This window comes from Dermacentor albipictus, chromosome 8 (assembly GCF_038994185.2).
Source record: "Dermacentor albipictus isolate Rhodes 1998 colony chromosome 8, USDA_Dalb.pri_finalv2, whole genome shotgun sequence".
Lineage (NCBI taxonomy): Eukaryota > Metazoa > Arthropoda > Arachnida > Ixodida > Ixodidae > Dermacentor > Dermacentor albipictus.
The window spans coordinates 132,835,408-132,849,448 of record NC_091828.1 but is presented as its reverse complement, the minus strand read 5'-3'; positions in this window follow the sequence as shown (position 1 = coordinate 132,849,448).

Sequence of the window (14,041 nt, the reverse complement as noted above, 5' to 3'; positions counted from 1 at the left end):
TTGTTCCACGAGTGCCAAGAAAAACTAGAAAACGCAGTCCATGGATATGTCGTGATATAATCTACTTGAAGCGCAAAATAAAGAGACTTAGGAAAAGAAGGAAGTCGCATATGTGTAAAAAAACTGACTCGGAAATAACACTGCTAACGACGTCATTGAAAAGTAAAGTACGTTGTGCCAAAAACAGTTTCTTGAAAAATTCATTACACAGCTTTATCAGGAAATCGCCTCAAAAATTCTGGCGCTACCTAAGCATGAAGCGCTCTAACGTGCCCTCCATGAATGCTCAGGAAAGTAAACAAAAAGCTAACGCGTTTCACAAGTACTTTCAATCCATTTTCACCGTCGATAATGGTTCCCTCAACCACTTCGTCCCTAGCCACTGCCAAGAAAGCACTTTGTGCACCCCAAAAATATCACAAGCTGGCATATTATCTTTCTTGTTGAATGTAGATGAAAACAAAAGCGATGGTCCAGATCAAATTCCGAACAGTTTCTTGAAAAGGTACGCAGAACCAGTAAGCAAGTTTCTTCATTTAATTTTCTTAAAGTCACTCCGTGAGAGCCGCCTTCCTGCAGAGTGGAAGGTTGCCAAAATAGTTGCCATACCAAAATCAGTTGACACATCTTCCTTGTCTAACCACCGGCCAATTTCTTTAACATGCACGTGCTGCAAAATGCTGGAGCACATAATCTTGAAACACTTAACAGAATTTGTGGAAGCAAACAATTTGATCTATTCAAACCAGCACGGTTTTCGAAACGGTTTATCAACAGTCACCCAACTCGTTGAAACCCTTCACGACTTAACTCAAAACATTAACGAGCAACTACACGTAGACATAATCTTTATGGATTTCTCTAAAGCGTTTGATCGTGTTTCCTATGTTTAATTGCTTCACAAACCTAACCACCTACTTGGTAACGGCCCTGTTGTTGGTTGGATCAATGACTTTCTGTCAAACCGCTCCCAATACGTAGAATACAATGATCACCTTTCTGATGCTGTCCCTGTTTTGTCCAGCGTTCCCCAGGGCTCAGTTCTGGCCCCACTTCTGTTCTTATTATACATAGATGATATAACCAACCAAGTCGACGTCACCATTCGCCTCTTTGCAGACGACTGCATTCTTTATCATACTGTGCGTAACCACGAAGATCAAGCAAAACTGAACAATTCCCTAAATAAGGTAGTGCAGTGGTGTGCAGACTAGGAAATGGTGATAAATTCCGATAAAACTGTCTGCATGTCAGTCACAAACAAAAAATCAAGTCTGCAGTTCCCGTACGGTTTCAATGGCATTATTCTACAAAGCGTCACCCGGTATAAATACTTAGGCGTAATCATCTCATCCGACCTCAGCTGGAATGCGCACATACAGTACATAGCTAAAAAAGCCTTGAACATACTGTTCTACCTCAAACGCGCCTTATCGGATTCCACCAGCCAGACAAAACAGCTTGCTTACGTCAGCCTTATCAGACTGGCACTCGAATACGCCAACATAGTATGGTTTCCACATTCCAAAAATCACATTCATACGCTGGAACGCATACAAATAAAAGCTGCCCGATTTATCTATAACCATTTTAAACGCACAGATTCACCAACCGAACTTCTTTCTAGCGCAGGCCTCGCTACCCTAGAAATTCGAGCCAAGGTTCAACGATTGAAGTTCCTATACTTGGTATTACACAGTGCGTCAAAATTGGATCCCGCCACTTTTCTAAAGTACAAGCTCACTAGACCGACTCGGCGGCATACACACGCTTTCACGCTAGAGGAAAGTTAACGGCTTGTGGTCGGTCAGAATGTAGAAGCTATAGCCTACAAGATAAATTCAGTGCCCTTCAACTCTGTAAAGAAGGGTGACCAGCGAAGCTGTGAATGGGGGCCTCTTTATAGTGAATTGCGCCTTGAAGACTCGCACGAGGCTCTACTGTGCCTCTTTATGAAGGCAGGAAGCGTTCAGAAAGCTTGAGTCGACGCTGCCCAATGTGAAGAGAAAGCGCAACCTCTGCGGTAAATTACTTCGTGCTACACACGCTTGTGATCGCGTCGTCTACTCTCGAGAACGGTTCGCAGACGACACTCTAAAATGCCAACCGTGATGCTGATGAATGACTGCTTTGAGCACACAGGATGCAGTGCAAGATTTGATGTAGCCGTCTGAGTGATGCACAACGCGGAAATGCAGCCAACGTCCAGGAACGACAGCTACTCGAATACGGAAAGTAAGAGCCGCCAAGCTAACAAATCAGAGGCCCGTATTCACGACAAATCCTTACGCTAAAATTATTCGTAAGTGAAAATTTCAGCCAATCCCTGTGCTGGACCTGTAATTAGAGAAGGTGGATTACTAATAGCGAAGAACAGTTACGAGTGATAAGCTTTGTGAATTCGACCACAGACAGAGAGTTTCAGACGTCGGCTTATGGAACGCAAGTTTGGTAAGCCACTGTTGCAATTTCTGGTTGACGACGACCTCCACGCATTTGTTTAAACAAACATCTATGCCCCGGGCTGCGTTTCACGGACAGAGCATACAAAGAACATTCTGCTAGGTACTTCTAATGCTAAATATTCTTATTTTACCTCTTTTTATCGCACATGTTGGCAATCATTTTGAGTGCCGCCTTTGCAACGACTACACATTGTAGCATACGGACATCTAGCACAGCATATAGCACAGCTATTGTGGCAATACGTAGGTTGTCAGACGCCTGCTCACGCGTAGGAGCTTCTGACCGCACTGACGCTTCCCGGCAGTTCCTCTACAGCTCCGTTACAGATCATTCTTAAGCTTCCGGAATTTTCGAAAATCGCCTGTGGCAGATCGCATATTTGTTGTGCTTGAGCTTGATTCTTCGAAGAGGCGGACATTACTAGTACAAGAAATCGAAACAAATAACAAAAGTTATCTATACCTTCGTAAATAATTAGGTTACGGGACATATATAATGCAATTTACGAATTTAGCCGGTGAGCTTGCAGGGCGTATCCACTTGAAATTAATCTGCAGGATGACACCAGTTTCGGGGTATTATTTCGCAAAGTGTGGGACGAAACAAATGGGCGTTCCATTCACTTTTGTGCTTCAATGCATAGAAAAGCAGTTTGTTAAAAATGTCAAAATTCAGGAATGTCAAGGGAAATGTGAAAATTGCTAGTATTGCCGAAGAAAGTAATACAGCTAGACTGAGATTATTTGACCCCGTAACGACGACGCCATAGAGGCATTGACAAGAAGTCAAGACGTGACTTCAGAAACAGTGAGGTCTTTTAAGATGGAATTCGAGGCGAAGAAGGCAGGCGATGCCCGAAGGACATCGAATACGGGGAGTGTCAGGTAAAATGGATGAAACGGGGCATAAAGACAACTAATAAGCGTTTCTTTTTTCTGTCACCTATAGTGAACCAGAAACGGTAAAAGATTTAGGTAAAGCTATAAAGGTGCTAGAAAGGAAAGAAGGTATTATTTTTTGTTATTATTCGGCAAGGCGAGTAATTTTCTATAGGTGAATGACGTAGAGCCAGACCGTGCTTCCGGTGCCGGTTCCCGTTGTCACAGTACTTGTATTCTTCTGCCTTAAGTCACATCGGTACCAATTGCTGCCGTTACTGTGCACAAAAAAACAGACGCGCCTCCTGTGCTGGTGCGACACTGCTTGCATGTTTGCGACATGGGTTAGTGCGTGTAGTGTCTCGTTTTCCTCTGCTTTTTGTCTTTTCTTAATAGCGTACTCGACATTTTAAGGTAAGTGGCACTAAAGAGGCCTTTCTGCCCAACTTGCTTGTTTTCATAATAAAATTAGAGAAACAAAATATTAAATCATAATAAAGCTTCACCTGAAGAAAGAAATATGGAGTTCCCAACATGGTCACAAATTGGCGTTCTTTCTTGCTTGTAACCGGCTCGGAACACTTCATGCCAAGCGAAACGTTGCTCGCTTTTACAGAGATCAAGCTGAAGGCAAGGTACGACCCACTGAGGATTGTTTCGGAGTGCACACGAAAGCTTTCACATCGCACGTGGCGTGCAGGCGTCTTCCTCCAGGAGGTGATGTATTCGAAGGTGAATTACTGAACGAGAGACGCGATATCGATCACGAGTGCGCAAATCCCATAGAAAGAGTCCAATGTGGGCAAGCAACAAAACATTGTTTCAACCAGAGAAGACACGTGAGGTAGAAAGATGGCTGACGACCTCCAGCTACAACCATTATAAATTGTGCGAATGTTTGCGTTTGTATGCTTATTACAGTCTGAAAATATGTTACAAATGAGTCACCACTTGCCACTATGCGCCATCCCATACATACCAGTCAACGCTGTGGAAGCTGCGCGAGAAATTCGGTCAAGAAAAGTCATCGCTCCGCGCGTTTCCTCCGTTCTTCGCTGCGCGTCAACAGCGTCTGCTCGCGCGAGCATGCACGCGAGGCTCCTCGCGACGGGTTGCTAATAAAGAACCCGAAAATAATAATAAAAATAAAGAGGATATAGAACAATGCATTGTCAGCCGTATACCACAGTGCGTTTGTTTCTAAGAAATAAAACTTGTTTCATTCAATAGTGCGCCTATATAGAAAGACAGCTGCGCACAATAGCGGTAAAGACACATTAAACTACATCGAAGTGCGAACGAAGCCACTGCAAGAAGTCTCTCCAGCCTCCCCACAGTTTACTGCTAAGTGTGGCCTGTTCGGTTGCAAGTCCCGTGTGACCTGAATCGTCGTATGCCATGTGCCGGAGCATGCACCGCCGCACGTCGTATCACGTGACTGCGTGGCGACCATTCGGTGACGAAGATGGCATAACTATGACGACATAACGACGACAATGAAATGAAAACTGCGTCATCGCGATGATGGAATGATGACGGCGTCACGGTGGCACCGTAATGATAACGAAATAACACCGCTATGATAATTACCAGGTAAGGAAGGCCGACCAATGACGACAGCATGACAACTAAGGAATGATTATATCAGAAAGAAGGCGATGGATTGACGCCGATGGAATAACGACGGTGGCATGACGTCGGCGGTGTGTTTGTTTTAGAGCTCACGTGCACACTTACGTTCAGCAGCTGCACCACCGGGTAGACTCGGTTTGCACCATATATATCACGGGCACTATACATCCGGCGCACTGCATAGCCGATGCCTGTTTGCACCGGGTCCGTTACCGGGCAATCGTTCAAGACAGCACCCAGTTCGCGCAAAGGAGGGGGAGGAGGCGTCGCTTTAATAATGAAAGAGTTCTATTCAAGTGACGTTGTCAGTTTACACTTTACCTCCCTTTCGGAATTGATTTAAACAGTTGCTGAATGAGGGCGTTACAACGAATGAGGGCGTTAAACGCACGGTTCTCACCTTGGCCACTTTTACGTCTCTCAGCAGAGCATACGCGGTTCGTTTTGCAATCAATGGTTTGGAACACCACCGTGGTCTGTAGCTCGGTTCGTCGGGAGTTGGCATTGTCGTGGGGAAATTTGGTCGAACAAAGTTTCTTTTCAAAAAATTGTTAAACTGGGCCAACACTGTTTTCTTGCATCAGAAAATTCGCATATCATTTATATGGGCATCGACTCTCTTGACTCGTTAACACGAGCGAAGCCCCACATATTGGCGCACTGGCCACGTTTGTCAGCTGATGAAAAATTTAGACATCTACAAGAAAGAAAGAAAAGAAATAAAAGAAAAGTTTATCGAAGCAGTGAGCGCACAAGCCTTCGGAAGCGGCTCATCTCTGCCGGACCGAATTTCGGCTTCAGCGAGAACGGCATAGTAATTGCCTCATCAGCGCGATGCGCCCATTGCATTCTCACTCACACGCGCTCGCTGACGTACATCTCGCAAATGGAGACGCGTTTTCGCGAGCTGTCCGAAGAGCATTTTACGGATCTGGCGTGTGAACGCACGCTCTCTCTCTCGTAAAAACAGCGCAGTATTCCGAAAGCAGCGGCACGTTCTGGCGTGGATGCCACACTCTGTGTGATGCTTTTAAAGGGAATTGCTTTCTTTGCCACTTGCACCCGTTTTCGCGGTTGGCAGTCGGCTGTCGGCGGTTGATGGTTGGCGGTTGGTCTAGCGGTACAACGGCGCCGATTCAAAGGGCTCCTTTCGCAACCGAGTCGTGTGGCGCGTTTGTCGCCGAATGCCAACTAGCTCTTCGAGGCATATCTGCAGTCCCGCGTGAGCTTTGGCGTGTCTAACGGTTTGGTGGGTGGAAGAGACCAGCGGATGAACATGAACACAAGAAGAACTGGACACGACAGGCGCTGGACTTAATCACAACTGAAGTGTAATGATGCGCTAGCCCCAGGCACGGAGCCAGCGCAGCGCATGCGTCGACTCTCACCGTCTTACCTCAAAGACCAAAGCAAAACAAAGGAACAACAACAACAAAAAAAAAAACATAACAACTCCCCTATCGAGAGCAGGGTCGCACGCAGAGCTTGTGCAACCCTAAGGGAGGGATTAATTTTTTTTGACCGTTTGAGACACATGCCACTGCTGTGAAGAGAGGTGCGAGCGAAGCTCGTGATCCACGGCTCTTCGTTGTCGTAATGCCTCGGCTTCGCGCTCCCTCATGGCGAGTTCGGCGCGTCGACGACTATCTCTTTCTCGAGCGAGTTCCCGGCGGCGCTCATCAAACACCGCGTGTTCTTCGGTCGAACGCACGACGCGGGGCCCGCTACCGCCACCGTTCCTTCAACGCAGCCTGCTTTTCGACACAAGGAACCAAACGCGGCCTCCCCATTTGACTGTCGGGCCTGAACTGGCGAGAAATGGCGGGCGCGAGGCGAGCAAACACGCGATCACACCCTTTCCCTCCTCCGGAAGGAGGGGACGCCTGTGACTGGCTCGCGCCTTGCGCTAGCGTCTACTTCTTCATGCCTATAAATCCCCGCTTTAAAAGGCGCGTATGATGTGTGTGACTTTCATTGGGCCCTCCATCCTCGGACTGCAGAACTGGTGAATGTCGGGTCGAATGCGACTGTAATAAACGCCATGAAAGAAAGAAAAAATAAACCGACAGTAGCTGGGTCAGTTAGCGTGGTGGTCTCGCAACACGGACGTCGGTAGGATGAATTCGCTGCCCGGCAAGCAGTTTTTACTTTCGCGCGGTTTCAGTTTTTCGTACGGCAACACCGAATCCGACCCAAGTGAGGCAATACAAGGTTATTGAAAACCCAGGAAATCAGTCTGGTATTGTCGAGACTAAGAAAAAGTCTGCAATCAATCTAAAACGTGAGCTCTTTGTCAGCGACGAGGACGGAGGCGTCAGCTTATGCACAGACATTATTCCTGTTCTGCTGTTTATGACGCGCGTGCAGCTACGGGCGACGAGCTCTGTCCAGGATGCGCCACGGCAGTTTGAGTGTTGAACTGAAATATGCATACGCCGTCCGGTAGCCCTCGAAAATGCCAAGACATTTTCGACGATCAAAGACGCACGCATGCATGAACGTTTGGTGCACATATGTGTGTCAGTTTTTTTTTAATATTTTGTCCTATGGCGCAGCTAGCTGAACGGTGTCATACTAAGCACAGGCCCAGTCGCTTTCGCCCGATGCGTCCGTGCAGCCAAGCTTTTTGCATGGCCATGCGCGTCAAGCAGAGCGCATGGGCTCCCCCTACGTTTGGCACACCGGCGCCCAGTCCATTCAGAACTTGCCTTAGGCTGAGCGGTTAACTTTTTTGCTTATTTCATACGTTACCCGCAGCGCCTTTGTTGGCATTGCTGCGATGGGGTTAGGGGGGGGGGGGGGGGCTTAATAGTTTGCAAAATGACCTTGCAGTCTTGCGGCCAACCAAATCTGTTGGTTACAAATTCTATTCGGAAATTCTTTTTGGGAGTAATGAATTTTTAAAAAGATTGGTCGAAGTAGAAATTAGTGATCTAAACGGGAGGAATGATAATGCGCTGGTTGTAGATAATCTGAAGCATTTATTCCCGTGTGCTTGGTATAAAGTGAATAAAACAATTTAAGTCCAAGATACGGTGTTTCTTTGCAATATATGTCCGGTGCCAGCAATCGCCCAAGACTATAGCCAACAGCCAGCAGGGTTGACAATTGCACGATGACGTAATATTCAGCTTGTTCCGCGCATTCGGCAACATACATCATCATCATCGTAATCATCATCATCATCATCATCATCATCATCATCATCATCATCACTATTATTATTATTATTATTATTATTATTATTATTATTATTATTATTATTATTATTATTATTATTATTATTATTATTATTGTCGGCCGCAACAGCAGGTAAAGGAGGAGGAGAAGGAAAGTCAAAGGAAGAAGCAATGAAAGCTTCGCTTCAAAGACCTCTCCATGCAAATACAATCGCCATGAGTATTGTCGTTCTACTATTGGTTGACGTGAACGTGAACATGAATAATAACGTTCTTTAGATAATCTGAGGTTTCATTTATGGAGGAAGAACGATGTGCTAATTGCGCTTTTCTACAAAACCACACAAGCCGTGCAGCGAATGACCCGTCGGTGATGACAACATATACTCTCTGCGGCCCTCACAGACGCAGCCGCTGGAGGTCATACTGAAATTATCCCCGCAACTGAGCGCTTGCGCAGAACAGTGTCGCTGCACACTGTGGAGTGTGCTCGAGACAATCTGTGTGGCACGCCCCTCCCCCCAGAACGCGTTTTCCTCTTCCCTCCCTTTTCTTCCGGCGGCCCCGAGAATTGTCCACGAGCAGTCGACAGTCGAAACTGCGAGCCGGCGGGCTATTTTGGACGAATCCCAGATGAACTTGGTCGTTAAGGTACGCGGACAGCGCACTGTAGCTCAATTACGGCGTCTTGAGAGCGAAGGTTTTCAGTCCTGAACTATTGAAGCCACTGCTTGATGCGTCTCGCTAAAACTCCATGTTGAAATGGACCTATCTTTACGCTAACGCACGGCGACCTGGTTTCACCGATATTGTCTCACAACGTCTTAGGAACTGCGAACTGTACTTTTGAGCGTTTGACATCCCCTCTGGGTGGCGAGGACATTGCATATTCATAAAGAATAGTAGCGGAAGTAATAATCAAGCTTTGTCATTAACTCGCAGCCCGTTTTTGAATTCGCGATGCAATGTATGCGATGTCTGCAAGATACGTAAATATCGGCGAGAGGAGGGAGCTTAGTTACGACGTTTTGAAAACTGTTGTTCCAGCGGTTAACTAGTCAAGCTTCGAAAAAGCACGCCTTAATGAAAATCGGCGAAATACTTGCGTACGTACTTGGTTTATGCGCCCATACATATTTTTATAGGACCGAGCGTTCGCAGTTAGCGCTTCGTCCTTTAGGCGACGCTGCTCATTTCTTTCTGCTACGTTTTGAAACTGTCACTTTATTGGAACACTATAGAAATTCTAAATAAAAATAACATAGGTTTTAACGTACCGAAACTACTTAAGAATGCCGTAGTAGAGAATATTGTATTAGTTTGAGCTTCCTGGGGTTCTTTAATCGGCACTCAATGAACGACGGCATTTTTGCATTCCTCACGCATAGGAATGATGTCGCCAAATTCGACTTCGCCCTGCTATCTGCTAGCCGCCTGGTTAGCTCAGATAGTAGAGAGGCGGCCCCGGAAAGGCGGTGATCTCGGGTTGGTGTCCCGGACAAGGACAAATTTTTGTTCAACTGCGAGGCTTTTCTTTCAAGGAACCCGTAGGAGTCTCCTTTGTAGCAATTGCTACGATAGGTTTGATGTCTGATTTTACCTTAATTAATTACTACTTTCCACCCTGTGGGTTTCTACCGAACTATTACGTCAGACGGATTGGTTCCTCTTTCGTGGAAGTCCAGCCGCCTCATACTGTTCTCAAATTACCCGCCGTGGTTGCTCAGTGGCTATGGTGTTGGGCTGCTGAGCACGAGGTCGCGGGATCGAATCCCGGCCCCGGCGGCCGCATTTCGATGGCGGCGAAATGCGAAAACACCCGTGTACTTAGATTTAGGTGCACGTTAAAGAACCCCAGGTGGTCAAAATTTCCGGAGTCCTCCACTACGGCGTGCCTCATAATCAGAAAGTGGTTTTGGCACGTAAAACCCCAAATATTATTATTATGTTCTCAAATTATGAAAATCTCCTCTGGACCTGGCTTCCTATCCCCCCATAGCACTAGCCAGCTGTTTTGGAAAGGTGATGAAGAGGATGGGCGCTGACTCGCCTGGAGCATAACCTGGAGCATAACGAGACATACCGTGATGCTATGACCGGCTTTCAGCGTGGACAGTCCTCTATAGATAATGTGATTGACCTTGTCTCGTCTGTACAGAAACAAAAAAGCCTAAAGAGATTACCTGCGGCGATGTTCTTGGACGTGAAAGGCGCATACGACAATATATCGCATAAAGCTATTCTACGCCTTGGGGAACATCGGATTGGGCTGCCGTGTCTACCAATGAAGTTACAGTTATTTGAAAGGTAGAACCTTCTTTGTAGAGGCAGAAGATGGTACAACAACGCACCACTCTACCTGTCGCAGTGCGCCTCAAGGAGGAGTCCTGAGCGCCACTTTCTTTAACCTTGCGCTCATCAGTTTTGATGATGTACTTCCATGGTCCGCGCATCTGTCAATATAGGCAGTCGACATCTGGATCTGGCAATCCGGGATGACGCGTGTACACGTACGTGCCAGGATTCAGAGAGCGGCTACGCTGACGTCAAACTACCATTAAGAGTGGGCACTAGAGCTGTCATCTGAGAACTGCGCCCTAGTTGCCTTCACGCGCAAGGCGATGGGCCCATACGTCATTGAAATAAATGTACAGGCTATTAGTTATGAGAACCACCGCTTTCTGGGAGTAATAATAGATCACGCCCTGTCTTGGGGCCCTCATATAGCCTACATGAAACGGAAACTCACCATGCTCGCTCATGTGCTGAGATTTCTTGCGGGAAAATCGTGGGGTGCATCTGTACGAGCGATGCTTCAACATTATACTCTGCTTTTCCTCGGGTTCATGTGCTACAGCTTACCTGTGCTGGGCAGGACCCAAAGGACAAACGTACACGTCCTCCAGCCGGTTCAAGCTCAAGCACCGAGAATATGCCTTGGCTTTCCGAGATCTGCATCTTCAGCAGCCACTGTGGTCATCGCTCGTGATCACCTAATCACAGCATATATTCGCGTCGATGCCTCAAGAATGCACATCAGGCATTTCGCCCAGATTTCATCACACCACCTCGGTTCACTCCCTGCTTCTAGGCCACACGCTGCATTTAGCGATATTATTGCTCAGCATTGTGCAGTGCTTCCCTCGAACTTTACGCCTGCAGCAAGACCACCATTACCATTGTGGTGCCCACATCCCCTCGATGCCCTCCTAATCAATCCTGGAATCCATAAGGAAGCACAGTCGTCATTATAGCCGTACAACAAGTCATGCTACTGCTACTATACTACTGCTCCTGCATGAGAACCATAGCGGAAGCCTTTAAATTGCGCGACTCCACGATGGAAGAACAGATAAGGTGCCTAATCGGCGCCGTCAGTCTGCAGAGCCAGCTGACTACCAACTCTGTTCGGACTTCCTCCCTTTGCCGACAGGAGCGCTGCAGCGTTGGGGCTGGTAAAGTCCCTCAAGGGACCTTAGGGGCCGGGGGGGGGGGGGGGTAATTATTTTTTGTCGTCTGCTACCCCAGCTCGTCACGCGAAAAGTGTAATGCTTTGTATCTGCACAAAAATGCTTATTTCGTGAAGTTAGGACATTTAATCGTAATAATAGTGTAAGTGTAGATGCTTGGTAGCTTTATAGCGATAAGGAACAGTAGAAACAAAAAAAAAGAAATAAAATAAAAAATAATAAATGAAATAAAAAAATAAGTAAAGATAAAGATAAAGCGATAATAGGGCTCCACAGAAAATGCATGGGGAAGCTTACAGTAGGGATCGGCCAACTTGAAATGTGGGGTTGGACCAATTTGAAATGTGGGGGAGGACCAACTTGAAATGTGGAGATGTGCAAGCTTGAAATTCGGAGGTGGGTCAACTTGAACTTTACGAGTGGGCCAACCTGAATTTAGGGGTGGGCCAACTTGAAATTTTTAGATTAGTCAACAGAAATTCGGGGGTATGCTTACGCATGCTTAGACAACTCCAGTGGAGATTCTGCAAACTTTGAAACATTGCTTTGTTCATGAACAATCTTTATCACAGTTTTCTAGTTATCACGTACATCGTTCAGATATTAACATATATGCCATTGGGAAATGTCTGTACAGTCGTGCATTCGTGTGTATTGAATTTTCGCCCCTGCGTGCCATATTATCATTCGATAGATTAGGTAGACACTACTCGGCGTAAGTAAGATGTTAGCGTAGCTTCCAAGATACTCTTAAAATAACGAATATTAATGGTAACTTCCGTGGCCGGTAGCAATGTGCGTGTTTGGTAACATCGTTGCAATTGGGGAGCAATGGTTTATAGCCTTATGTACACAACCTGAAAAACCTTGCACTCTGCAGTAGCCGGTTGGTCTTGCATTGGTACCAGAGTTGAGCCCTAGTGAACGCGTTGTTTCTACAGTGGGCCTTTACGAGTTGCGAAGCACAATGATGTCTGGATAGCAATACTAAGCTCCCAAATTTAGGGGTATATAACTGTCACGCGTAGGTTAACGACTGGTACGCTTGCTTGAGCGAGCGGAAGGAACACACGAACGCAAGGTGCGACACACACAACATTCATTCAATATGGACTCTTAAGAACAGGAAAACACGGTAACATTCGACTTATCGCACACGGCATGCGTCCTCCCTTACTAAGTTTACCGCTCACACTACCGCGTTTACAAACGTCTGTGCGGCGATTGTCTATTCACTGTAGTAGGAGCGCTTACGGTACCGGTACTGTTCGGCGCGAGTATCGGCGTCCCCCGGTCTGTGGTCCGTCGATGCGATCTGGTCGTCGTCAGTCGTTGCTAGTGTCCGGCGTCACCGATGCCCCAGCCGACGTGACGACGGCACGGTCCCTGAGGCGCTGTCGCGCTCCGGCAGAGCGGGGCTCGTGCCGGCTGGCGCTCCCGGTGCGCGCCGGCCCAGCTTGGTTCTCCGGACGGGATGGTGACTGGCTGTAGCCAGCCTCCGCGCGTCTACGTTCAGCGGCAGCAACGCTGACGTGTCCTAGCAGGTAGGTCCGGGCCAGCGGTGGTTCCAGGGACGTCGGACATCTGCTCGCCGAGCCTGGTACTCGGGCGGGACGTCGATGTGCCGTCTAAGATCTGGGGCAGGACCCAGACAGGCGATCTCCGGCCGTCTTCTCTTGGAACGCTGCGCCCGGTCACCACGTCCTCCTCTGCGCGCGCCCCTTCTCCAAGATGGCGGCTCCACGCGCTCGCTCCGCTCTTTCTTCCTCGTCTTCTTTCCTTGTCCACGCTTGTCACTCCTGACAATGGCCCCCTTGTTTTCCGAGTTTTCGCTTCGCGAAAACTTCCCTCACTGCTCATCACCTATTGGGTTTACACAGACACTGCACTTCACTTCCCTACACCACATATAACTTCACTTCACCGCTTCGTTCACTCATCACTGCACTTCACCTCACTTCACTGCACCCACGCGCATATCACGTAAGCACATAAGTTTCTGCCGAGTCTTAACACTACATCAATGTCAACGACAGCACCATTCACACGGCATTGTCTTCCGCGAATGTTTGAGGAAGACTCCTCAGAAGCTCTAAACACTATTTGCATGCGTTGCACGGTGTTCCCCTGTATCCGAACATATTCACACAGTAAACACGTAAACGAACATATTCCGAAAAGTCAGTGATGTCCTTCATGTCACGTTTACTCACTAAATCCGCGTACTCCTGTCTACCGGTTGTGTGACATCGATACAGCCAGACAGGAAGCTGTGCACTAGTCCTGACTCTCGACGCCGGCGCCTCATCGCGACATTGCCTCGAGTAGAATGATTTAGATGAAACCAGGAGTTGGGGCGGGACCCAGCCCTGCATGCCGAAAGCTTGTCAAAGTTGTCGGACACAGCGATGATGCG